General features: G+C 39.0%; 1 protein-coding gene across 6 annotated transcripts in view; it reads right to left on the reverse strand.

Moving 5' to 3' along the window:
* Positions 1 to 27,976, reverse strand: part of LOC117083604 (collagen alpha-1(VIII) chain) — a 554,637-nt gene that overhangs the window by 479,439 nt on the left and 47,222 nt on the right. The gene's annotated exons all lie outside the window — the stretch shown is intronic.

The following is a 27,976-nucleotide window of genomic DNA, read 5'->3' on the forward strand; positions in this document are numbered from 1 at the left end:
GAAACCAGATTAAGTAAAACAGCTTCTTCCCATAAGATAAATCCTCCAGTGGCCAGTCTGGGGCAAGTCAGCTCCTCTTGTGCAACTACATACTCAATAGAACACTGTTAAAATTTCTTTTAATTGTATTTTTTTTTTCACAAATCCATTCCCAGAGCTTATAATACTCTTAAACGGTAAGCCAAGCAATTACAGTGGCAACTTTATTGAAACAATACCACTGCTCCTTGAGAGAAGGATTAAACAGGGCTCACGACAGCCGTCTGGCAAGATGCTTAGCTCACAAGAGGCTGCCCAATGCCCAGGATCAACGGCTGAAAGAATGCTTTAGAGGGAAGGCACTGAACATCTTACTGATGCAGGTTTCAAGTAACCTTGCTGTAAGAGTTTGTAGCTTTATTCCATAGAAGCTCATGGATTCTGTTTTAGGAGGTGCTAAACCAATTGCCATTTAACAAGTGTGAGCTTTACTGGTTTCCCTTTTTCTTAGTCTGTTACTTGAGGGAGCATCTGGCATCTAGCAAGTTCTTGGGGTAGCAAAAATAAAACTGTCCTGTTCTAATTCCATCTTAAAATTTAACGAGGCTGCATGTGGGGCATGAGAAGACTTAGTGATGGAAGGATGAAGGAGTTGTTCTTGGTTAAGTTCAGTGTACTTCATGACATTAATTCTGGCTTTATCTTTACTACTTGTGTGAACTTGGGCAAGTTACTTGAATTTCTGTGTTCCTCAGCCTCCTTATCTGTAAACTGGGGACAATAAGAAGAAGTAACTCTCAGGACTGTAATAAGGATTAACTGAGATAATGTTTTTCAAGCACACATCAGAGGCCTGACACAAATCAAGGACTACATGAATATTAGCTACTGTTATCAGAATTTTTGTTACTCTTTTCCGCCTTGCTCACGTTGCACAAGTTGTTCTCAACTTTGTGAAAACCTTCCTTTCTCTACATTTGAGTCTATAAATGACGAGTTAATGGGTGCAGCACACCAACATGGCACGTGTATACATATGTAACAAACCTGAATGTTGTGCACATGTACCCTAGAACTTAAAGTATAATTAAAAAAAAAAAAAAAAGAAAACCTCCAAAAAAAAAAAAAAAAAAAAAAAGACTTGAGATGCCTTTGTGGCTCAAATGTAGAGAAAGAGAGAAATGTAGAGAAAGAAAGGCATCTCAAGTCTGTTACAGACTTCAGTTGCCTTTGTGGCTCAGTTTTCCCAGTTTGCCTGAAACTGAGGGGTTTCCAGGGATGCAAGGCATTCAGCAATAAAACAAGGAGAGACCTGGGCAAGCCAGGGTGATAAGTCACTCTACTTTTGGAAAGCTTCCATGTCTGTCTAATTCCCAGTTCTGGGATTTCTTTCTTAGACTAAGTAATCTTTCAAAAAACAGCCACTTCTGAGGCTTTTTCAAATTCACCTTGTTTCTGGAAAATCTTTAGCTCTTTCCCTTCATGCCATCATCTCTGCAGATATGGGGCAGAAAAGGAAGTGTTGTGTTTCATACGCCAAAAGAAAGTCACATTTGTGAGGCATCCTCAGCTGCTTGGTTTTCAATTCAGGGCCTATAAATCATGAGCCCGGATGTCCGACAGGGTGGGAGGTGGACTGTGGAAAAGAATCACGATAAACTGAAATGACTTTTTGCCATTGGCTTGGCCAACACACCTTGCCAAGCGGTTTTCCCCTCAATTTTAAACAAATCAATGTTATAAAGGGAAATGTACTCCTTATGTTGCTGATGCCTTTATCCTCAATTCACAAAAATGCCATCTTCTTAGAGAGGTAGAGTTTCCAGGAATTGTTTGGAATCTTTTTCCTCAAAGAAAGTACCACTTGAACAGTCACAAATAACTAAGTTTCTTTTCATGGTTGTTGGTGAGGATAATAACATCTGATTTTGGTTTCTGCTACAAATGGCCCCAAATGCATTCTCTTCTAACCTTTTAAAACCTTTCATTCCAAAGTATGACTTTATTGCTTTCCAAGGACTACAGGTTTTCTGTTTTGCTCACTTCCAAGTTTACCTGAATTTAATAGAGGTCAACAAAACCCTGAAAGGCTCAAGTATTTTTATTAGTGGAAAGAAAGTCACAAACCAAGAGTATTACTTCTATTTACTGATAGAATCAAAATGCTTTTTTCCCCCACCAGCCTTGGTTTGGTAGATGTAAATCATCATTAGGAAGATGAGAGGTAGAAAATATTATCCCTGTGTTGCTGACTATTTTTTTTAAAATCATTCTGTTAAAAAGAATAAAACTACTTAGTTTGACCTTATAATTCTCTGTATCCCACATTCTCTCTCTCTCTCCTCTCAAAGTAAAATTCACCTTTTTCCTATGATTGCATCAATTTGCTGCTAAGTTGTGATGTGACTCTGTTTGTCAATGGTCTGAGGACCAGATAGGTCTGAAATCCTTTGCCATTTATCAGTCGGGGCTCCACTCCCACATCCCCCAGGTATTAGGTCACCTCCATTTGTTTGTCTGGTGAGAACTGGCTTCCTTTTCCAAGGCTGGAGGCCAGATTGGTTCAACACCAGAATAGGAACCTGGAACTGACATTGGTTTTGCAGATGTGCAAAAGAATCCCAGGAGTTTTGAAAAAGGAAAGGCAAGAAAGGGTTTTGAGAAGAGAAAAGAAAGGGTTTTCAGAAGGCTGAAAACAAAACAATTAATCATATGGTGACTATTACATTTGTTTCTATTAGTGACTTACTTTCCCTGTGTTTTCAGACTCTAGTTCAATTTCCTTTTTATGTAACTACTGAATAACGATCACATTTTGGGGGCCTTTCTCTTGTTTGTTGTTTCTTCAAGTCTGAAGCTTTCAAATTGTCTCTTTACTTCTAAACCAGAAAAGGAAGTGATTTCATATGTGAGATAATGATGTGAAAAAGCAGGACTGACCACTGTAAAGATTTACAATTGAAAAAATAATTTAGAAAATAGTCTTGGAATTGTCACAATAAATTGCCTATAGTGATAATTTTTTCAAGGCCCTCCTCTCCACCATTTATAGTTTGAGAACATGTTTGCCTTTTGGTACCCATTAAGAGTTCCAAAATGGTGGATTTCATCACCTTTGGGTAAGGCCCTGGAGTGGAGCTAGAAATTCTATCAAGAAAATAAAGTATATATTTTTTCTACCTCACATTTACCTACTTCTTCAAGATATTATGACTTAAAGCAGAAGTTTCCAGATTCTTAATAGTGCAGGGAGCATTGACCCTAGACTCATAGAATCTGATTTTGGATATTAACTTTACCACTTAGCCATTTGTGTGAATGTGGGCTAGTTATTTAATGTCTCTAACCCTGTCTCACCTATAAAATAGGAATAATGATAATAATATTAATAACACACATGCCTGGTCCACATGTTAGCACACCTGTTTCTGGCACAAACATTATTGTTAACAGCCAACAGACTGGCTGCTCCTCCTGACAGTAGCTGACCAAGTGGATTAAACTCATGGAAGGTTTGTGAAAAACCTCTTTTTTTATGCTTGAATTTCCACAGCTTTGGTTCATTAAATGCTATTTGGAATTTTGCTTATGGGCCACTGACAACTTAGCTTAGTTTAACAATGTCCCTTTTATTTGGACATACTGACATTCCTTAAAATATACATAACTTTATTATATTTCTGTATTAAATTCTCCTGTTGGTGCTTGGAGGGAATGGAGATAGTGGAGTGGGCTTATTTTCTATGCCCTGTGGTTTCTGCTCAGTCACAACCTGTTCCTCTGCATGATACCATTTCCTTTGTGGGCAGGGCAAAGAGAATATCTGGTGAGTAGCCTAGGCAAAAGTCTGGGAAATATCCCAGTTCCCTGGATGACAGTGTTGCTGCTTTGCTCTGGGATTCTCAGGACATCTTTTTCTAGTTTAACATATAACCCAGAATTTTGTTTCAGTGATACAACCTTTTTAGTGTTAAATGTGTGTGCACATGCACACATACATGCATCCATACTCTTGACGAAACACAGAGTTAAATGGCATTTGAATGAGTGTATGATTTTAAAAATTTATACTGGCTATTTAAATAGCAAGTATAGTTCTGAGATTCCCCTGTCCCCTCCAAAAAGTAAAAAGGCTGATAGCTAGGTTCTCCTCACACATGAGAAGAAGGGAGTTGGCTCTTAAAAGGAATTTCCTTATGCGTCACTATCTCTCTTTAACTGTGTCTTGATAGGAAAATTCTTTGCATCTTAAGCTTTGTTCTTAAAAACATTTTGAAAAACATTACACCAAAACACTCATCTTCTGGGCAGAAATTAATTTTAATCACTGATAATGCCTCTGTTGCTATTCACAACACTGATGTGATCACACAGGTCAAACCAAATAGATATGGGGTCAGATTCAATGTGGAGAGGCATGTGACATTCTGTGGATACTAGTTTTTGGCTAAATTCCTCATAGAGACATCTTTTGATTGCTTTATTGCCTTCTTTAAAAAGTGGAGTGAGGTTGGCCGGGCGCGGTGGCTCAAGCCTGTAATCCCAGCACTTTGGGAGGCCGAGACGGGTGGATCGCGAGGTCAGGATTTCGAGACCATCCTGGCTAACACGGCGAAACCCCGTCTCTACTAAAAAATAGAAAAAACTAGCCGGGCGAGTTGGCGGGCGCCTGTAGTCCCAGCTACTCGGGAGGCTGAGGCAGGAGAATGGCGTGAACCCGGGAGGCGGAGCTTGCAGTGAGCTGAGATCCGGCCACTGCACTCCAGCCTGGGCGACTGCGAGACTCCGTCTCAAAAAAAAAAAAAAAAAAAAAAGTGGAGTGAGGTTAATTCGTGAAAACCAGGATTTCTTTTAGAAAATAGCTCTGCAAAATTTATTTGCTGTAATTTGGGTCAATAAATATTTATTGAGCACCAACTGTAAGCCAGAGACTGCCAAGCTTTGAAAACCCAATTATGTCCCTGTACTGAGAGAGTTTATGTTCTGATGTAGAAGATAGACATTAAACAGGTCAGTACCAGTATGATGTGGAGTTGGACAGGGACTATGGAAGGGTGGAGTGTGAGACTGAACTCAGTATAGAGCAGACGTCCTCCAACTTTCATGTGTATGTGAATCTCATGGGAGTTTGTTAAAATTCAGATCCCTAGGCCCTGGGTAATTCTGATGTGGGTGGTCCACAGGCCACATTTGGGGAACACTGATATAGTGGGTCAGGGAAGGCTGCCTTGAAAGTGAATCAAGGTTGAAAGGATGAAAAGGAATTGTGTTTCTAACTGGTGGTTGGAGAACGAGCCATCTAGGCAGACAGAAAGAACAAAAAGGCCAAGGAGGCCAGAAGGGTAGGCTGCGTTCTTTGGTCAGGGCAGGGGAGGGGTGTTAAGTCTGCTTATCCAGGGGCAGAGCCTTGGTGTTGTTGCTTCCGTGGCTTAGTCTAAGGAAGGTCACATTTAGGGTTGCATTCTCAGGTGAGCATTTGGAAAGCAAGGCCTAGTTTTCCAGGAAATACTTCCTAATACCAAAAAGGAAAGCAAAAAAAATGGAAAGAAAGAAGAAAATATGCACCCCAGGTCTAATTTCACCCTCAGACTATTCCCACTACTGGAAGTGAAGTGGTTGGAAAATGCCTTTATAAGCAAAATTTGGTTTTATAATTAGAAAATTATCTCTCCCTAGAACATTTTGTGAAATTCTGCCGTGAGGTGTCAACAGGTCCTTGTGCGGCCCTATCCAGCAGAGATCAACTACCATGTAAAATACAACAGGGTTCCAAGAAAGCCACTGTAAAATCCCAAGTATGTGAAGGAGTTTGGTGTGCTTGCCAGTATGGTTTTTCTGAAAAAGAAAAATTCTTCAGGGATCAAAGAAGGGTGGAGGAAGTGGGCTCCAGCCTTGGGTGGAAGGTTTTGTCATCAGAATAATTCAAGCTGGTGATTTTCTGGCAAGGCAAGTCAATGGGCCAAGTTAGAGAAGTGAGTGTCTTAGCTTTTGATGTGGGGCAAAGAGGAATGGAGACCCAGCAATGAAGGAGAAATGAGGAATTAGGGACAGGCGCTCCCCTGAGTTATGTCTCTGACCACAGTCTGTCTTGAGGCAGCTGGTATCTTCTTCAGTTTCCAGTTCTAGGACAGAACTCACTCAGTGCATGCACCCTTGGATGCCTGCTCACCACATAAGCAGTGACGTCTTTGAGAAGTGGTTGAGGATGATGTAGGGGTGGCACCATTAACACTCTGTGATTTTCCCTTATTGTTATTATTTTTTAATGGAGGGGAAATCACGCTAAACCAAAGAAAAAAAGAAATCAGACACAGTAGTCTCTGGAATGTGTGTTGTTGAACGGTGAAGGATGAGGCAAAGAAGGTGCTGGGTGGAGTTCACAGCTAAGAGGGTAGCTCTGGAGTAAGACTTTTAGGCCCAAATCCTAACTGTCCCACTTAGTGGCTGTGTGATTTTGAAGGGGTCACCTAACCTCTCCCTGCCTCAGTTTCTACATCTGCAAAAAAAAAAAAAAAAAAGAGTAACAGTATCTGTCTCATGGGGTTGTTGGTGGGATTACTTGAATGAAACATAAGGCTCTTAGAGCAGTATCTGCACATAGTAAGTGCTCAATTAAGGTTAACTATTATTTTATTAAACATATATACATGGACAGAGACTAGCAGGTTTTTAATCTTATTAATTTTCTTACTTGTTTTATTTATTTTATGTATTTTTTACTAGATGGCACTTTCTCCAGTTTTGTCTCTGGAAGTGCCCTGAGTTCGGCAGGGCGTGGGCCCAATCATGTGATCCTCTGTCTTCCCTAAACTCTTCCCTAGCAAGCAGGGACCACAATTAAAAGGAAGCAAGGGACAGCCCAGTGACCTTTTCCTAAACACACCTGCCACGCTCGTCAGGGAGAGTTGAACACCTACACTCCCTAAGGAGTGATGGCTAGTTATAGGCAGAAGCAAGGAGGACAATGGTTAGCTAACTGAGGCTTTGAAGCTCCTTGGTTTTACCACTAATATGAAGCAGACAGCTCCTTAGTTGGATGTGAAGTCAAACCAACACCTGGTGCCCTCTGAGGGCTTAAGAGCCTGGTTATTCAGCCCTGAAAGTAGTGTACTGTACCTTTCCTCAGACCAGTGCAGCTCTGCCCTCTTAGTGTGTCAGCAATGGTGGTGAGAAGTGGGTTAATTTACTGTGTGTGTTTTGATAACTGAACATGTTTCCCTTATCACAGGGCCTGCTAGAGAGACCAGGGCCTTAGCTGTGGCCTCCGTCTCACAACTGTACAGCATATCTTCATACATATTCAGGGTATCCTCTTCACCATACTGCATTTTACTTTTCTGTCCTTAGTTCCCATTTAACTCATTTTCTTCACTTACTTTCATCTATTTTATCTTACTATGTTATTTGTGTCATTGTAAGTTGATCCAGATCCTTTCAGAACAAGGAAAGTTAAACATTTGAAAACACATATATGGATCAATCCAAGGCACTGATCATCAAACTAGATTGGTGTAGCTCCTTTACTTACATTTAGCTCTCCTCCTGGGTGCTCTATGAGAATGTTCCTTTTGCAGTGATTTCAAGAAAACCCAATATTACTCATGAACAGTAAAGTTTATAAACCTTTCTCAAGTAGTTACTAAAATCTACCATTGCAGAGCTGTAAAGGACAGAGCTATTTATTTAGAAATGATATGAAAATTTGCACATCAAGATGACTGAATCGATGTCATTTATGTTTTTTCGTGAAGGCAGCTGACAAACTCTGGACTTGCCAGTCCTAACAAGCCAAGGAGTCAGAACTGTTTCTTATGATCAAAGATAAAGGGCATTTGGTAACAACACAAGGCTATCAGTCTGAAAACATGTTTAAAGTTTTGGAATTCTAGTGCTGGAACTCTTTTTAGGGTTTGGCAATGTTTCTCTCTTTTTCCTTAGGAGAATGACTACATCAGATATGGTTAGCACCTTCTGTTTCAGAAAATGACTGAACATCCAGTTCTCCTGAGCTGGGTTCTAGGTAAGGAATAAATAATAGAAAAAAACCACTCTGGGAACAAAGCTGGTTTTCATTGAGAAAATTTCCTCTGCTTTTAAAAATAAGATTATGTTAGGAAAATAGAAGACCTGAACCAGAGATTAACAGCCTTTCCTACTGTCAAAAGTTCACACTGTCACTATTTTTCCAGTACTGAGGAGAGCAGGCAGAAACACAAACCTGTGTGGTCTTTTTTGCGGGGTGTACAGTGGAGTGGGGTGACGTTGTACAGAAGGTGCGATGCTGTCGCCCTTTCCTTTTCCAAATTGTGTATACAGGCTACATATTTTTCCTCATAGTAATTTATTTACCTGTCACTCAGTTCACTATAGTTATACTTAAGGACCATACAGCTTGGATCTTTTTCTAAAAATACCTAAGATATTTGTGAAAGTGTAGAATAGAAAGAGATACAAAACTGTAATGTATGCTAAGAAAAAAATTGACATTGAAAAATAGGGATTATTATTTATCATCATATTTGTTCTATGCTGGGAAAATGTTAAACTTGGATGAACTACATTAATAACATAATTATTTATCTTTTATTGTGTTCATTATGACTCCCCCAAAAAATATCATACCTGGGGGCAGGAGTTTATTCATCCTCAAAACAGGAGCAAAGTCTCCCTGCTTCTTATAAATAAGTGAACTTTTGAGATCTTCTCATTTTAGGAACATGAATCATTGTCTTTTTGTGCTGACTGTTATGTAAATCAAGTGATCCGTCACGTATTAGAGTTTTATCAGCCAGTATTATGATAGATATCTCTCTTGGAACTTTTAGAAAAATTGTGGCATGAGGCTTTCTCAGCATGCAAATAATTCAAGTACAAAGAAAGGGAGAGAAATAAATAAAATCAAGGGGTTTGCTGTCCCTTCTTCCAGATTCCAGTGCTCTCTTTACATTAAAGTGAAGGCAGCATGTAAGTTCTAATAGAGAAATAATACAAATAACCTTTCTATTTGCCACTGGGACGAGTTCCCAATGGCATAAATCAGTAGTTAGAAGCTCAGAACATAGATTGCCTAGAGAAACGGGGGAAGTTGGACATTAGGCTGGCCCTCAGAGGCCTACTTAATTCATAACAGAGGCTCCATAAATTTGTTAAATGAATAAATGAGCTTTTACATGATTCACTAACCTGGATGTACATCAAAACTACCTGGGGATTCTAATGGGAAACTGGGTTTTTGAATTAAATAACTCCACCATTACCTTGTTTTGTGGGGGCTGGAAGGAGAGTAACATATAGGCCAGAAGAAAAAAAGGTGTAGAGAAAGATGTCTTCTATTTCTGAGGTACAGAGTCACACCTGTCAAATTTGAAAGGTACATTTCTTGCCGGGCTCCTCTCCTCCTTGCAATATGTTCTTCCCCAAACTCCTGGACATCTAGTCCCTTCCTGCTGCCCTAAGCTGCCTGCTGGGTACTTCCCCTAGGACTGCCACCCTGTTCATGGGATCCGTGTTCAAAATTGCCTGGCTCAGCCTTTCCTCTCTCAAATCAATTAAAACTCCTGCTTTATCAGTGACTCTCCAAGTGGGTGAAAGAAAGAAAAGCCCTCAGCACTCCTAGAGGTGCACTTTATAAGACTTACAAAGTATGCCCTTTATAAGACTCAGATTGGTACTTTGGAAGTGTAGTAATGCAGAGCAACCCAGATTGTTCAGAGTCTGCAGGGCTTGGAGAATGGACCAAACCTGACAACAGGAAGGAGTGAGGGCTCAGTGGGCCAGCGCTGGCAGGAAGCTGACCCTAAGACTGTTCCAAAGAGCAGGGACTGCTGCTCTGTGTAATTTGACCCTGCTATTAGCTACTATCGCTGCATGTTTTTTCTTTTTGATATAAAATATATAAGCCTTGACCTTCTGACAAGGCTGTAAAATCTTTGAGTGTAGGAAAATCCTACGTGTAGTACCGCTTTTGCTTTCCCTTTAAAGTGTTAAGGCACTAAATAGATTATCTTTGATCTGAATTGGGTTGGTTATCTAGTGGGATTCATTTCATTCAGTCAATTTTTAGACAATCTTTAAAAAAAAGTGAATGAGAAAAAATCATTCTTAAAGTATAATTTTTAGTACATAATTATGTATCTGTAGTTACATTTTACCTAATTATATATGTAAACATTTTACATAATTGTGTAAAAAATACAGTTTTTTATTAACATTACACATCTAATTTTAAGGGTTCTAAAATTCTGGCACATCATGAAAGAAGCTAATTTAGTTGTGATTTTTTTTTGTTTTAAGATAATGTTGAAAACATTTAATGACAACTTTCTCTTAGAACTTTTGACAACCAGGCATTTAATTTAAAAAAATTGTAGATGAGAAGTGAGTAAAACATATATCCACTGTGGAGAATTTCTTTATACGTTTTAAATAATTAGAGAAACACAGGTTGTCTAGGAGTGAGGGTTGAGAATCTTGAATGTGTCATTTCAACAGAGAGATCACTGAAAGCAAACTTTAGTGCTTTCCACATGCCTCTTAACTTTTGCTGGGCAGGCCTGACAAAGAAACGTGCAAGGCCCTGTTTCAGTATTGCAGTTGACAGTTCTGGTAACCGAAACAAAGTCAATATTAAATTCTACTAATAACTCCTGTATTACTGCCTTGTAATAGACTTTCTCCTTTTTAACAATGTGACACAGTGAAGTATTTCTGACTCATTGTCTACAAAGTGCAATATGGTCTGTGAAATAACGGCAATAGAATGAGGAAAAATGATGTTTCTTCTCCCAATTAGGACAGCCCCTAGTGGTCTCACTCCAGTGATATTTGCATCAGTTTTCCTTGCCTCTGCATTTAACATCTTTCTTGTGGAGGGGTAGAGTGTAGAGGTTAATAGCATGACCTCCAGAGCCAGCTGCTGGGGCTGTTCTCCTGGCTCTGCAATTTACCGTCTGTGTGACTTCTCTGTTTCAGTTTTGTTGTCTGTAAAATGGGAAACAGCGCAAATCTCATAGCTTGTGAGACATAAATCAGTTAATACAGCACCTGCATATGCTTCCTTAGAGTCTAAACAGAGCAGCCAGACTGATTCTCTTAAAATATGACTCAGATCACATCACTTTTCTGCTCAACACCCTCACTAGTTCCTTATCATCATTAGTGTGAAAATCAAGGTCTTGCTGATGCACTATGAGGTCCTGCATATTGAAGATTCCTCTTTGACTTCAGCTTCTACCATTCTTCCCCCTCGCTTACTAAGCCCTGGTCTCACCAGCTTCCTTGCTTCAAACACACCAAACATGCTTCCCCTTCAGGATATTTGCATGGGCTTTTCTCTTCTCTTGAAATCCTTATAGCTCACTTCCTCATTTCCTTTAGGTCTTACCCTGAAGCCTTCCTTGACGATGTCTATAAAAAAGCAACTCCACCTAACAATGCTTTCTATATTTTTCTCCACAGCCCTTTACACCATCAGATACATTCTGCATATACTTATTTGCTTGCTGTCTCTGACTCCTTACTAGAATGTGAGTTTCATGAAGGCTCAGCAACTGAAACAATGCCTCACACATAGGAGGTACTGAATAAGCATGTGTTAGATAAGTGAATGAATTGATAAATGAATAAAAGTACTTAGAATAGTACCTGACACACCTGACATTAGCTGTCATTGTCATCATGATCATCATCACTCATAGGAATTGAAATCTCCCCTGTATCGCCCCTGGAATATTAGTAGTCAAAAACATGTTGATTCAATTGGAAATGATAACTTATCTTTGTTTATGTTCTCTTTGGACACTAGTCAGTCCTTAGCTACAGTTACTAGAGGCAACTAGACTCCATGTGAATTTTGCTGCTTATATTTTATTGCATGACAATGATGGTTAAGACCTGGCTTAAGCAAAAGTGTGATGCAAGTTAAGTTCAGCATACTTCATCTCTCTTTCTGCACTTTTCTTCTTTTTGTGGGCTTTCTGATACTCAGACCAAGGCTCTGTTTCTCCCATTATGGGGAGAAGTATCTTATAGACAAATTCAGAGTTGTTTGTTAATGACTTGAAGTATCACATCTCAGGAAGGTATAAATTTCATGACAGGGCACTAGAGAAGGTAATGCTTAGCGCGAAGTTTAGAATATCTAAGAGTGGATGCTGTTGATGTGTGGTAGGGCTGGGAGACAGTTAGCAGAAATCTTTCTATTGCCTTTTAAATAACATGATGAAGGAGACAACGTCTTAGGTTCATGCATAGTTAGTGGCTTGTACTACCTCATTCTTCATCACAGTCTCCTTCTGAACAACAAAAATGTGAGAAGGCAGAGGAAAATAATGGGTCCCAGTAATATCAAAGTACTTTCTAATTAAGTTTTTCATTCTTTCATGAAAAACTTGAAATAGTTTTCCATATTATAACTATAGTGAAAAGAGCACGAGATTGTGAATTAGAAGTCCTGGACCTGTCTCCAATTAAGAAACATTAATATTTCCCTGAAAAGGCCTCAGTGAGGCATGCATGGAGGATGATTTTCCAGATCTCAAATTAATGGTTTCTAGAGTTATATAACTCCAGAAGTTGGAAGTTGATAGCTGAGAGATTCAGAAACAGACTGGAAAAAGACTCCACAATTCAAGAAAATAATTAAACTACTTTCAAGAGGACAAAATTAGGAGGATAGCACCTCTTACTCAGTGAAACCTCTGCTTACTCTAATTTTCATTTTTGTACTACAGACTCTGGGGCTCCAAGAAGTGGAGGAGAATGCAGATCCCTGTGGGCACGTGTTGTGTCTCATTGATAACAAAATACTCCATTGCCAAACGACATGCCTCTCTTTCTCTATTAAGGAAAAATCTCACCCATTATGTGTAGGGGTAAAGCTTTCTAAGGGAAAGTTTGTACTGTGACCACCCATATTTTGTTTGGCTCTAGTTAGCACCATTATTTTTCTCCTTTCATGTTTTAAATGGGGTGAAATTTGCAAGCAGAAAGGAAAACACAAACCCAAGATCTTTTACTATATATGTGTTTTGTGAAAAGTAAATTGAAACCAAATGAATTCAAGACTGACCTTTTTCTTAATAGACTAAACTAAAAATGAGTGTGTTTCCCAGTTCCCTCAGTTGGGGCCTTGCTATGATTTTAGATGCTCTCTCAGTGAGCTGTGAGTGACCTCTGGTCCTTACAAGAGGAACAGAAATTCATGCTATTGTCTGGATATTCCTCTTGTTTTGCTTTTCATGTTTTAAACAAGTCCTTCTGACGTTAGGAGCCTGACGCAAAATCATGAAGCTATGGGGGAAGAGTGGGAAGGCCTATACATGGGAAGCTACTAGAACTTTCCAAGTGTAAGTCAGCCCACATGTAGAGATGGAACTTCCAGAAAGTAACAAGAATGTGGCCCAAACGTCCAGCATACACACAGCCAGGGTGTGTGTATATGTGCAAACACACACATGCACACAACACAACTTAAAGGATGACTCAGCCATGTTTTGGTAGTGACAGCATGTCTAAGTCTGGGCCTTTCAGATTTCATAATCAGCTGATTTAAGAAATTTCAAAAACAGTCATCTTTTCTCTTGAGATTTTGGTAAAGGTGGTAAAAATGGAGAAAAGGCAGCCAAATGGATTTGGCAGAATTAGGAGTATTCTTTCTGATTCTCAGCTTTGGTGGTTTGGAGGTTAAGCCCACTGACACAAGTAAGTAACAAAGATGATATTTGAAGACTTCTCTCCTCTCACAGTAGAAGGTGGTGAGAAACTTGCTGCTCATCTAAAAGGTGACTTCGCGTACCAAGTGGGGCCAGAAGAGCGTGAGGGTGCATGTCTATGCAGTGAGAGAGTGAGCCTGTGACTGTCTGTCTGTGCTTGTCCCTCTTCTGTGAGCACCACCTATGGAGCATGGAGCACACCATTTCATGCTAGTTCTTTCTTTATTTCCTTCTTAAAAAAAAAAAAAAAAGCAACAGGATACATGAGCAGAACGTGCAGGCTTGTTACATAGGTATACGTGCATTTCGCGCTATTTCATGCTCTGCATCTATAAAAATGAGGGAGTTTCCACGAGAATCTCTGAGCTTCCCTGTGCCCTCGTACCTTGTCGTTAGCATCTTGGTTCTCAGAGCAGCAGTTTTGATATCACTTGGGAGTTAGTTAGAAATGCAGAGTCTCAGGTCTCAGTCCAGACAGACTGCGTTGGAGTCTGCCTTTCATGACATCCCTAGATGACTCATGGGCACATTAGCACAGGGGAGGCACTGCTCCCTAATCTTGTTTTTCATTCATCTAATTATTTCATCAACAGTCAGGAATTTCAGCACACATTATGAGCAGAATTCTGTATTAATTATGACTAGACTGTTTAATCTGTACTTAAAATGTTAAAAAAGACTATATGTGTAAGTGTGTGTGTGTGTGTGTGTGTGTGTGTGTGTGTGTGGTGGAGGGGACAGAGAGAGGTTAGCAATAGTTATTCAGAATGGAGAATTTACTTGATTCTTAACATTTTGTGATTAAAAGTTTTTAGCTTGGTTTTTTTCCCCCTTAGAATGGAAAATTAACTATATTTTTGGTTAGAATGGAGAAAGCCCTGTGCTCAGAGTGCAAATGTATTTGAGAAAGTAAAATAAAGCCTAAGAAAGAAATATCTCTAAAAGGTCTTTGAGTTGAAGCTCTTGGATACTTTCTCATAGTATTATCTGGTGTTAATTATATCCATGTAAAATAACCTTTGATCACCTGTCTATCCAAAGCGCAGTGCTAGGTTCTGCAGAGGACAGAAACATCATAGGATTCTGTGATGTGAAAGCAGGAAGAGGAATGTGGACAGATTTAGTCCCTCTAAGCTCCTCACCTTAGAGGATGAGAAGACTAAGGCTGAGACAGGCTGTGATTTACAAGTCCAGTGTCTTCCTTTAGATAACCTAAAGGCAGAGCTAGGCCTAGAAATCATGTCTTGGAAGGTAGATTAGGGGCCCTGAGGATCAGTTCAGAGACTGTTGCAATAGTTCAGGTAAATGTTAATGAGGGCTTGCCCAAATGTTGATGGTGTGAGTGGAGGAGAGTATACAGATGACAGAGAAATGGCTGGAGTAAAGTCTCTAGAACTCAGACAATTCTTGGCTGTTGGGTAGTAGCAAAGTAGGGAAGTGGCTCTAGAGTTTGGATACATGTGATGGAGAGAATGGTATTTTAATGAACACATGCAGTGGGTGGTGAGAGGAAGTTTTAGTTTTGAATTTATCACATGGAGAAACCCAGGAGCTAGCCTATAACTATTCTACCAGTGGCACTTGTTTCTGCTTTTCACATCCTCCCTCATTTTGGTGGTCCTTCTCTACTTCTTCAAATTTGACTTATCTTCCCCTCTTCTATGGAGCATTCCTTGACTATAAAGCTTCACTGTACTCCTCCTCTAATGCTCGGAGCTCACGTTATTGGCATCACTTTTGAGTACCTAATGTTAAAAGCTGCAGGTGATCTATTTTATTCGTCATTAACACTGACATTCGTCATTCAACAGTCTCAGTCATAGAGCATACATGCTAATAGGAAAGACACATCATAAATAATAAATATACATACAGTACATACACAGAGCAATTTCAGATGGTGACAAGTGCTATAGAGAAAATCAAATACAGTGATGTGATGGAGCCTGGGGGCTAGTATTGTATTAATTTTTTAATGGAGTGGTTTAGCTTCTAATTGTGTATGTTTTCTCTCTCCAACTAGAATGTAAGGAAATTGAGGGCAGAGATCCAGCTTTCTGTTACTTTGGCATCCTTTATAATTTCTTTTTGAATCAGTGAGTGACTTGAACACTTACTCTAGATCGTTCTCTGACATGAATTCTGCTATTTCTCTTACACAAATATTTGTATTCTGAGCTGGTCAGGTAGCACTAGTGCTATCAGTAAGAAGAAAAATACACATTGTGGAAGACAGTGTGGTGATTCCTCAAGGATCTAGAACTAGAAATACCATTTGATCCAGAGATCCCGTTACTGGGTATATACCTAAAGGATTATAAATCATGCTCATGCTACTATAAAGACACATGTACACGTATGTTTATTGTGGCACTATTCACAATAGCTAAGACTTGGAACCAACCCAAATATCCATCAATCACAGACTGGATTAAGAAAATGTGGCACATGTACACCATGAAATACTATGCAGCCATAAAAAATGATGAGTTCCTGTCCTTTGCAGGGACATGGATGAAGCTGGAAACCACCATTCTCAGCAAACTATCAAAAGGACAGAAAACCAAACACCGCATGTTCTCACCCATAGGTGGGAACTGAACAATGAGAACACCTAGACACAGGGCAGGGAACATCACGCACCGGGTCCTATTGTGGGGAGGGGAAGGGGGAGGGATGGCATTAGCAGAAATACCTAATATAAATGATGAGTTAATGGGTGCAGCAAGCCAACATGGCACATGTATACCTATGTAACAAACCTGCACATTGTGCATATGTACCCCAGAACTTAAATTATAATTAAAAAAAAGAAGAATAATACAATTTGGTATGAACTGGGTTATAAATTAGGAAGTGAAGAAGAAATGCCCAGATGTGTATCCACAAATATTTCCAAAGGAATTGGTCTTTCAAGATGTAAGCAGGTGCACTGCATCTTAAGTATCTCATGTCTTTTAAGACTTTGGTCGGTGAGAATTTGTAGCCCTCATTGTTAGAATTGTTTATTTTTCAAGCTAGAGTCACTCCTAGGTGCTGGAAGAGTCTCAAATCACCTTTCTAGTGCCAAAGCATTTTCAGTTAACTCCCCAAAACATGCTTTTATCTCAGCTTCCCCCATCTCTTTAGGCAATTCCAGCATTTTAAACAATTTGGTTGTTTTCCTTTTAACTACTTAATCTGACTAACTTAATTCTGAGTCATAAACTTACAAAGTTTATTAGCAGATCTAATCATGCCAAAGATTTCTTTGTAGCAGCTACCCCTTTAATGTCTCCTGTAGTTAACAGGAAACATTTGATAGCTCAAATAGACACTCAAGTTCTTTGTGCTATTTTAAATTTTGTGTATATTTCAGGTGGGGATTATAGCAAACAGACTCAATTACAACATGTTATTTTTGTTAAACATGAAAACTCAAGAAAAAAGTGTGTTTAAGAGGTTGATTGTGAAAGTATGACAAGGTAGATCTGAATCAGTTATACCTAAATCTGTCTCATGAATTACAAACTAACGCCTCTATTTCTGAAACTTCGGTTACCACCTTAAACTCTGGTAGTCATAATCTGGTGTGCACATGGCTGGTTTTTGTTTCTGTTATGATGGTGCATTAACCGCGTAACACTGGGGACTGATGAATGGCTGCCCAGTGTCTCCGTGCCGGAGCCCTGGTAGATGGAATCTCCCACCAGCGGCGGCCATATGCAAACAGGCCTCCAACATCTTTGGTGCTGTGCTGTCTGCCTGTCCCCTCGAGGGATGCTCCCTCCAATCTGCTATTCCATCTTTGGTTTCCCTCTTTGGCCCTGTTTCAAGCTCTCTTTCTACCTTAGATGTTGTTGGTTGCTGTGGGTGAAAATATCCCAACTGTCAGACTTGTCCTCCTTGGTCCTGGCTTCTCCTGGTAGGGGCCCCTAGCAAATTCTTCCTACCCTTGAGTAGGGACCTGGAGAAGCTCTAAATCCTGTTAATCTTGAGAGTATTTGAAAGAAGAAGTTTTTCTTAAATATCCAGGAATGGAAAGTGCTACAAAAGTTGAAACTTTTGATAGCTTCACTCTTTCTGTTTAGTCTATCAGATGTTAGGATAAACAATATATAGAATTCTAGAATTCTAGAGTTTTTAGTGAAAAAATGATTTACCTTTATACTCACCTAGCTCATACTCCTTACTTTGTTTTTTAATTTTTTTTTTTTTTAATTTTGCTTTTTGAGATGGCATCTTACTCTGTTGCCCAGGCTGGAGTGCAGTGGTGCAATCTTGGCTCACTGCAATCTCTGCCTCCCGGGTTCAAGCAATTCTCCTGCCTCAGCCTCCCAAGTAGCTGGGATTATAGGCACCTGCCACCATGCCTAGCTAATTTTTGTATTTTTAGTAGAGACAGGGTTTCACCATTTTGACCAGGCTGGTCTCAAATGCCTGACTCAAGTGATCTGCCCACCTCAGCCTCCCAAATTGCTGGGATTCCACGTGTGAGCCACCGTTCCCAGCCTGTTTTTTAATTCTTTAACAAATTTTCAGTGATTCTTATGTGCCAGGCTGGGGGGCAAGTATTCTAGATATAACAATGAACAACATCTTTGGTTCCTGCTCTACAGAGCCTATATTTTGTGCAATACATATTAAAAAGAAGGAAACCAACAAATAAATGAATGATTAAAAATTGTGGCAGTGCTATGATAGAAACGAAAGTAGGAGGGAGAGACGACCGGGAAAGCAGGAAAAGGGAAGGAGGGAAAGAGGGAGAGAACAAGAGAGAGTAAGAGAAAAAGGAGGGAAAGAGAAGAGAGAACATACAATACAGCTGGTCTTCTGATTTTTAATTATTTTTATTTTTTATAGAGAAACCTGACCACTAACTGCAAATCTCACCCATGGTGGTAAAAAAATTCTTCAGTTTTCTCTTGGAATTTTTTGATACAAAAAACAAGAGACCATGACAATTGAATTATCTTAAGGCTTATGCTGGTTTATTACCCAAAAATGGCTTTTTAATTGTTTAAAAATCATTTATTCTTTCTCTTAAATTTTAACCATTTTCTTCTGATCTCTTAAGATTAACATGCTTTGTGGGGACCACTATGACTAATATAAAATACCTCTTGAGTAATTTTTATTTTGATTACATGTTGAAATAATATTTCAGAACTATTGGCTAAATAAAATATATCATAGAAATTAATTTTACCTCTTTCATTTTACTTTTTAAATGTGACTGCCAGATAATTTATAATTATATATGTGGCTCTCATATTTCCATTAAGTAGTGCTGCTATAGGATCTTGCTATGAAAACTTATTTATTATTTGGTTGGATTGTGGTTTAAGATGAGTACTCTTAACAACTATTACTAAACAAAAGAAAATATTTGGTTGCAGAGGATGTCAATTATATTCCCTAACATCTGTCTTTTATAAGAGTTTACTGCAGCTTTTACTCCTGCCAGTAGCAAAAAATTTCTTGAGAACCAAGCAAGTTTGCATTTTGCTGAGTTCTTAGCTTCCTTTCATGCTAGACATTTTTTATTATTTGGCTAAACTTTGTAAATCACCTAATCTTGTCACACTGAAGAATGCTGATCTATCAATAAAGCCCTGCAATCTTATATAAGATGAAGAGGTTAAGCACAAAGAATCTTTCAAAGGCACAAAGATTTGGAGGTAGCAAAGAATTGAAGAATGAGGAAGATAATTGATAATTTAGATTTATCAAGCATAAAACAAATACTGAAATTAACTTTTGATTTGACACATTTAGCTAGACAATTCTCTGATGTGATGATCATGTTAAATGCTATGAGGGAGGAGAAAAAGATCATATTCAAAGCATGTACATGGCACCAGGCAGTCCTTTTTTTCTTTTTTTTTTTTTGAGATGGAATCTCACTTTGTTGCCCAGACTGGAGTGGAGTAGTGCGATCTCGGCTCTCTGCAACCTCTGCCTCCCAGTTTCAAGTGATTCTCTTGCTTCAGCCTCCTGAATAACTGGGACTACAGGTACCATGATCAGCTAATTTTTATATTTTTAGTAGAGATGGGGTTTCATCATGTTGGCCAGGCTGGTCTCGAACTCCTGACCTCAAATGATCTGCCTGCCTCAGCATCCTAAAGTGCTGGGATTACGGGTGTGAGCCACTGCACCCAGCCACTTTTTCTTTGTTGTAAGTACAATTTTCTGTCACATGATAGTGATGTGTTTTGAGAAATGCGTCATCAGGAAATTTTGTCACTGTATGAACATCACAGAGTGTACTTACACAAACCTAGATGGCAGAGCGTACTACACACCTAGGCTCTAAGTATAGCCTATTCCTCCTAGGTTACAAACGTGTACAGCAAGTTTCTGTGCTGAATACTGTTGGCAACTGTAACACAGTCGTAACTATGTGTGTATCTAAACATAGAAAAGGTACAGTAAAAATACAGTATAAAAGTTTAAAAATAGTATACCTGAATAGGTCGCTTTACATGAATGGAGCCTGCAGGACCTGAAGGTGCTCTGGGTGTGTCAGTAAGTGAGTGGTGAGTGAATGTCAACACCCAGGACATTACTGCACATTACTGTAGACTTTAAAAACATTGTATACTTTGGCTTCATTACATTTATAAACATTATTTTTCTTCAATAATAAATTAACCTTAGCTTATTGTAACATTTCTTCCTTTTAATTTTTTAACTTTTTGAATCTTTTTAAATAACACTTAGCTTAAAACAAACATTGTCCAGCACTACGAAAATGTTTCTTTCTTTATATCCTTATAAGCTTTTTTCTATTTTGAAATTCTTTTATCTTTTTACTTTTTAGACTTTTCTTTTGTTAAAAATACAAACACACACATTGCCTAGGCCTACACAGGGTCAGAATAATCAATATCACTGTTTTCCACACCCACATCTTCACATCTTGTCCCACTGGAAGAACTTCAGGGACGGTAATACACATGGAACTGTCATATCCTATGCCTTCTTTTGGAAAACCTGCCTGAGGCTGTTTTACAGTTAACTTATTTTTATATATTTAGAAGGAGTACACTCTAAAATAAGGATAAAAATATGGTATAGTAGATACATAAACAATAGCATAGTCATTTACCATCATCGAATTTTATGAACTGTACATAACTACATGTGCTATACTTTTGTTTTTGTTTTTGTTTTTTTAGACGGAATCTCGCTCTGTTGCCCAGGCTGGCACAATCCTGACTCACTGCAACCTCCGCCTCCTGGGTTCAAATGATTCTCCTGTCTTAGCCTCTCAAGTAGCTGGGATTACAAACACGTGCCCCCATGCCTGGCTAATTTTTATATTTTGAGTAGAGACAGTGTTTCTACTCAGGTTGGTCAGGTTTGTCTCGAACTTCTGACCTCAAATGATCCACCTGCCTTGGCCTCCCAAAGTGTCGGGATTACAGGCATGAGCCACGGCGCCCCGCCATGTGCAATACTTTTATACCGCTGGCAGTGCAGTAGGTTTGTTTATACCAGCATTGCCACAAACACCTGATTAATATGTTATGATGTTACAATGGCTGCAACTTCACTAGGCTACAAACTTCAGCTCTATGGTGATGTTATGGTACTACTGTAATATATGTGGTCTGTGGTTGACCAAATGTCTTTATATAGCTCATGACTGTATAGTACCTGGGACTTTTTCTGAGGCAAAACCTAGAATAGTCTTGAGGCAAACTGAAGAACACATTTGACTTGCTAAGGCAAAATGCAGTGTGATCAATTGTTCATTCAAATGGTTTTGTTACTGTTCCTGATTTTGATAGTACTAACTTGCCTTTTTTCTTGGTCACCGTCAGTGACAAGAATGAAAAAAGGAGCGGGAACAAAATGGAAAAGAAAAGATTGCCCCAAGGCAAAAGAGACTTGTTACCACGGAATGTACAAATGTCCATTAAACTCAATATTGGTTTAGATATGGCCATAATATTATTTTCTCAGCCTACTATCCATTTTTCTGTGGCTGTTTGAGATATCCTTGGTTTTTGAGCTACAGAAGGTTTCATTTGTTTTAGACAAGGTAAATGCTGGTTGTTGAGGAGTTATTGATTAAAACTGGGCTTGTGAGCATACTGTACCATGGATGCATGTAGTTTCCGCCGGTTTTCATAACTGAATTACACTTGGTGGTGGTGGTGGTTGTGGTTGGTGTGTGTGAGTAGGGGTTGGTGGTGAGAGAGGGAGGAAAGAGGAGAGTAAACATCTGGCCCAAGTATTGAGGCTTTCCTACCACCTGGAAGAGGAATGAGATACCTTGTAACTCAATTCTTCTCTAAGTACCTCCAGGAATAACGTAATTTCATTAACAAGTAGTCATTTTTAGGCTTTAAAACGGCTTTTCTGCAAGAAGAAAGCATTGCTATTCCTTTGTTGTAACATTAACACTTGGCAATTTAAGCCCATCCCTTTGGTAACATTCTCTTGAAACGTTACAATAAAGCACACTGGAAAACTAATAACAAAATCTGGGTTCTGTTCCTAATTAGCTGTTTGGTTTCAGGAAATCAACTTTACCTCTCTGGGCCTCAGTTACCTTACCTGTGGAAAGAGAGGGCTTGGATTACTAGAGGCTTTTTTTTTTTTTAAAGCTCATTGCTAATTCTTCCCTTTGAATGAGGCCCCATGAGGGTGGCTGGGTGGCAGTGAGGTAGGTAGAGAGTGGTCTGAGGTGCCAGGAACAGAGTTAGCAATCCTGTGTACTGGCCCACCTGGGGATCTTATAAAAAGGCAGATTCTTGGGTGAAGCCTGAGTCTCTACATTTCTCTAAGAAGATCCCAGGTGGTGCTGATGCTGCTGGTCCATGGACCACACTTTGAGTAGCAAGATGCTAAATGACTTTTTCCCCAACTTTCTCATTCCATAGATGAAACTGGATCCTAGAAAAGGAAAGTGATTTACCCAAGTTCACACAACAGTTGGGTAGTACACCCTATATAAGAATTCATGGTATCATGACTATCAGTTTGATGACAATATCACTTGCTACATCTCTCATATGGCTTCTGCTGCTAAAAGCCATTTGATGATGACCTTTTGTGGTTCACCTGTCTTAGGAGGCATTCTGGGTTCAGTGTTTTGGCCACATTATCTCATTCTCTTTCACGATTTCATCTCTAACCATATGCAGTACAGTCATCCCTTGGTCTACCCAGGGGATTGGTTCTAGAAATTTGTGCATGCTCAAGCCCGCCATCAGCCCTGCAGAACTTGCATACAGGAAATGTCGGCCTTTTGGTGTCCTGTGAATACTGAATTTTCAAGCTGTGCTTGGTTGAAAAAAATTCATGCATAAGTGGACCCTTGCAATTCAAATCCACATTGTTCAGGGGTCAACTGTAGTTGTTAGGAAAATTAAATTTGTTACATTAAGTAATTTCATGGCTTTAATCTCCATTTAGAATTCCCCTTGCAGGTTTGTGCATTGTGCACAGAGAGGAAGTAAAAGTCCTCCAGGGAAAATATCCTGTTTGCTGATTCCATGAATTTTAACAGCTGTCCATTTATGCTCCTCAGGTGATATCAGCTACAACAAAGATGGTTTTTAGATTACTAGGGCCCACATTCTGTGGAACATTATGAGTTAAGATAAAATGAAAGTTAATTACTTCTCAAAGCAAAGAGGTAGCCAATACAAACCATGCTACCACCAGTAAAATAACTGCCACAATGTCTTTCATGTTCGTCATCCACATCCAATAATGTTTTTTGAGTCCCTGGGGGTGCAAGGCAGTGATTAACAAAATTAATCAAGAAAAGACAGCCTGTGACTGTAGGGACTTTAAAAACTAAGGTAGAATGCATTTTAAATATCCATTGCCCTAGAATTTGTTCCCACCTTCGTCTGAGGAAAATAAAATTTTTTCTAATCTAGATAGATCAGGATTTCCCAAAATACATTCCTTAGAATATTAGTCTCATGAAATGCTCTTAGAGAAAAAAATGTTTTTTATCACATAAATTTAGGACTGACTGATTAATATATATTTTCCTTTAAGTTTCACAAAGCACAGTAGAATACTAAAGTATCAGAAGTTTTATAATAAATGAGTCATTTTAACTTTGTTTAATAACATTTCCTAATCCTATTTAACCACAGATCTTAACCCTATTCTCCACCTACTCTTCCTCATGTAATGCCTATTAAGATCCTGTAGAAATAACAAACAGTGGCATACACTTTGGGAAATGCTGGTCTAGATTATTTTCCCTAATTTTTCCGTTTGTTTTGTCTGTAGTTATCTGGCTGATGTCTTATGTTGAATGTGTCAGTACAAATGGTTTGGAAATGCTGTTTTTTTAAGGGCATGCATTTTAACTGTCATATTTTAAAGAAAAATAAAAAGGAAGATTTTTAGGTAAAGTGTAGAAACATGAGCCTGAGTTTTTCTTTCTGGTTGTGAGAGCTTTCAGCATTTCTCCATGAGCAGTTTGGTTCGCTGTTCCTTTGCTGTTCCCTCCTCTGTGAGGAAACTGTGAGAAGACATTTTTAGAATTCAAAGTTAAAAATTCAGGCTTTTGCTGATGTTGGTTGCATCCAGGGCAGTGGTTTTCAAAGTATCATATGTGCATCTAATAGTGAGAAACTTTTAGATGGCACATGGATGAATGTTAAATATTTTATAGCCATATATTTAATTTAAGTGTTTTAGAAGAAATACATGTTGCTAAAATAGTATTTATGTTTAAAAAAAGTAAGTCAATTTAAAGATAAATACCAAATAAATAATGGCAAAAATTATGAAAAGAAGTGTACAAATGACTAAAGCTTGGGAATGAATGCCTAGGGGGTTAAGCAAGAAGTGGGTTCCAGGGCATGACTGGTATCTTTTTAGAGATGCTATCACCTTTGTGCCTGAGAACAATCACAGTATAATGGAAATAATGCTGGGTTAAGATTGAGGAGATTATGGTCTATGGAAACAAAGACAGTATGACTTGATTCCTGCCACTAAGGGCCCACAGCTTTTGGAGATGATTCATACTAAGTTTCTACTCTTTGCCTGATATCCAAAGAATTAAATGCCTCATGTGTAACTCCACACTTGAACATGCCATGTAGATGAGTTAGTGTCAATGAATAAAACTCAACTCTGACTTCCTTGTTCTTTGGACAAATAAAATTACTAGTAAATTTAGCCAAAAATGCTGAGATAAGTAAGTCATTTGCCCTTTTAAATTAGTGATTAATTAATATCAGTGGAACTTTTGCTTTCTAAAAGTTACTGCCTTAAAGAGGCCATTACAATAATTTGGCTGCTTTCTGTATAGAATAGTGGTTCTCTACTGAAGGTGATTTTTTTTCCATCTATGAGACATTTGGCTATGTGTGGAGACACTTTTGATTGTCACAATTGGGGAGGGGAGAATGTCTGTGGGCCTCTAGTAAAAGTCCAGGGATGTTTCTAAAACTCACAATGCAGAGGTCAGCCTCCTACAGCAAACAAATATGTGGTCCAAATTTCAATAGTGCTGAGGGTGAGAAATCCTGAGTTGGACTGACTTAGGCAGGAAGAACTGAACATAATGATCATGGAGCTCAATCACACGGGCTCATTGGGCATATTTGAACATAATTTTTAAAGCCACCAACACATTATTTACCTTCAGAGATGAAGTAATAATAATACAGTGAACTAGCTGTGGTATGCTGAATGATGAACCTCCCAAAATGTTCATGTCTCAATCCCCAGAGTCTTATGAACATATTGTTTTCCATGGCAAAGGGGACTTTGCAGTTGTGATTAAGTTAAGGATCTTGAGATCTTGAGAGCAGGTGACTATCCTGGATTGCTTGGGTGGGCCCAATCTGATCACCAGGGTTCTCATAAGAGGGAGGGTAAAAGTCAGAAAGGGAGATGTGATGACGAAAGCAGAGGTTGGAGCTATGTGCTCTAGAGTTGGAAGAAGAGTCCACAAAATAAGAAATGCAGGCAGCTTTAGAAGCTGGAAAGACAAGGAAACATTTGCCCCAGGAGCCACCAGAAGGAATGCAGCCTTATTGACACCTTGGTTTTAGCTCTGTAAAACTTTTTTGGATTTCTGATCTCCAGAATGGTAAGATACTAATTTTGCGTTGTTCGATGACACTAAATTTGCGGTGGTTTGTTACAACAGTAAGCAAGAAATACACTATCATTTGGCATAATTTGAGAGTAGATAGGTGTTTCCACATATAACATAAATATATTTCATATTTTCATTGTATTAAAAAACACAAAATACAGCTAAACCTATAGCTATTTGGAACATTTCATTCCTCTAAAGGTTTGGGAGGCATTTTGGGATTTTGCATGAATATTGATGATCATACGGGTGAAGTGCTGGTGGGTGTAACAGCTGGTTGATAGAATCCTAAATAAGCCAACTGTCTTGTGCTGCCTTCTTCTACAGGCACTTTATGGGGATAATAATCCATCAAGTACGTTGGAAGATGCAGAGTACAAGGAACTACTGTGACAGTAGCTGAACTATTTGCAAAATTGCCAAAATGATAAATATTTATTATGCTCTTGCTTTAATGGTTTCATTAATTTTTACAACTATGTTAAGTTGGTTGTTGTTATAATGTTATTAGTATAATAAATTTCTCATCAAATCCTCACTGAAATGCTGCTTTTCAGTTTGAATCCTGAGTAAAGATGATGTCAGTTTTCCCTGCTTCATATCAGCTACATGTGGAAGCAACTGGATGATATTAAGAGCACAGCAGAGTCTTATACTGCCAGCACCTAGTGTATATATTTCTAGGTGCTCTAGTGTGCACATCCACAGCCTCCTGCCCAGGCATAGCTCCCCACTCTCAACCTCATCACATGGAGTGCAATTCTGTCATCTACCCCTCTCCATTTGTGACATGTGAAAGTTTTAGACACACACACATGAACAGATAAGGATAACTAACATTTGCATGATGCCTAACGGCACACAAAGTGCATTTTGCCTCCATTTTCTTATAATCCTTAGCACAAACACTGTTATTATCAATATTTTGCAGATTAGGAAATATAGGCTAAAAGAGTTTCAGTGACTTGTTTAATGTCAAAAAGGCAGTAGGTAGTTAAGGAAAGACTTGAATTTTAATTATTTGACCTGGAAACCACTGGTTGGTCTGCTGCTAGGTGGCTCCACATTGCCTTTGGATTTTCAGAGATGAACAGTTACAGGCCGGGTGTGGTGGCTCGCGCCTGTAATCCCAGCAATTTGGGAGACTAAGGTGGGAGGATCGCTTGAGTGCAGGAGTTCAAGACCAGCCTGGGCAACATAGCGAAACTATTTACTCTATAAAAAACAAAAAAATTGGCCAGGTGCGATGGCTCATGTCTGTAATCCCAGCTCTTTGCGAGGGAGGCAGAGGTGGCAGTGAGTCAAGATTGCATCACTGCTCTCCAGCCTGGGTGACAAGAGTGAGACTCTGTCCCCAAAACAGACAAACTCCCCCAAACACAAACAAACAAAAACTTAGCTGGGCATGGCGGCATGTGCCTGTAGTGCCACCTACTTGGGAGGCTGAGATGGGAGGATCACCTGAGTCTAGGGAGGCTGAGGCCACAGTGAGCTGTGATCACACCACTGGTTGACAGAGTGAGGCCCTGTCTCCAAAAAAAAAAAAAAAAAAAAGAGAGAGAGAGAGAGACATGAGTAGTTATAGAGCTCAGCCAAAGTCACTGTGATTATCACACTGAGCACTTATAGCTGGAGTGCCCACTGTGTGGTCCAGTCCACTTGCTCCTAATGTTCTCTTGCTCTAAAGACTTTATTTCCCTGCCTCTGGGCCTTGAGTGACCTCCTATTGAACCTTCACTGTTCTTCTTCTTAGGGTAGGATAAGGAAGGCATTTCTCTGACTTCCGGTTTTCATAAGACCCTCTCCCCAGGGTCTTTCCTCCTTTGTGAATTCAATCTTTCTCTGAATTTACTCTCTCTGAAACCTATTAAATAAAGCAACATGGAGTGAAATAAATGATCAGCTACTTTATTGTTCCCTTTTCTTCATTTTCATACATTGTAACAAGGTTTATTCTAAATTGAATGAAATGTATCATTAATATTACATAGTGTATTATAGTAAATTATATTAAAAGATGTCTGCGGGTCTTTGGTAAAAAATGTAACTCATGATTCTATTATTATTTTGAGAATGCAACATGTTGTTCAAATTTACTATGCATTGTCTGGGAAATTTTAGGACCTATTTAGGACTATGTGATTAGTTCTGATGAAGTGAGGTTGATGCTTGGTTACAATTGATTACAATGATTTTGGTTTTGTGTGGA

Source organism: Trachypithecus francoisi, unplaced genomic scaffold (assembly GCF_009764315.1).
Source record: "Trachypithecus francoisi isolate TF-2019V2 unplaced genomic scaffold, Tfra_2.0 Lachesis_group0, whole genome shotgun sequence".
NCBI classification, from domain to species: Eukaryota; Metazoa; Chordata; class Mammalia; order Primates; family Cercopithecidae; genus Trachypithecus; species Trachypithecus francoisi.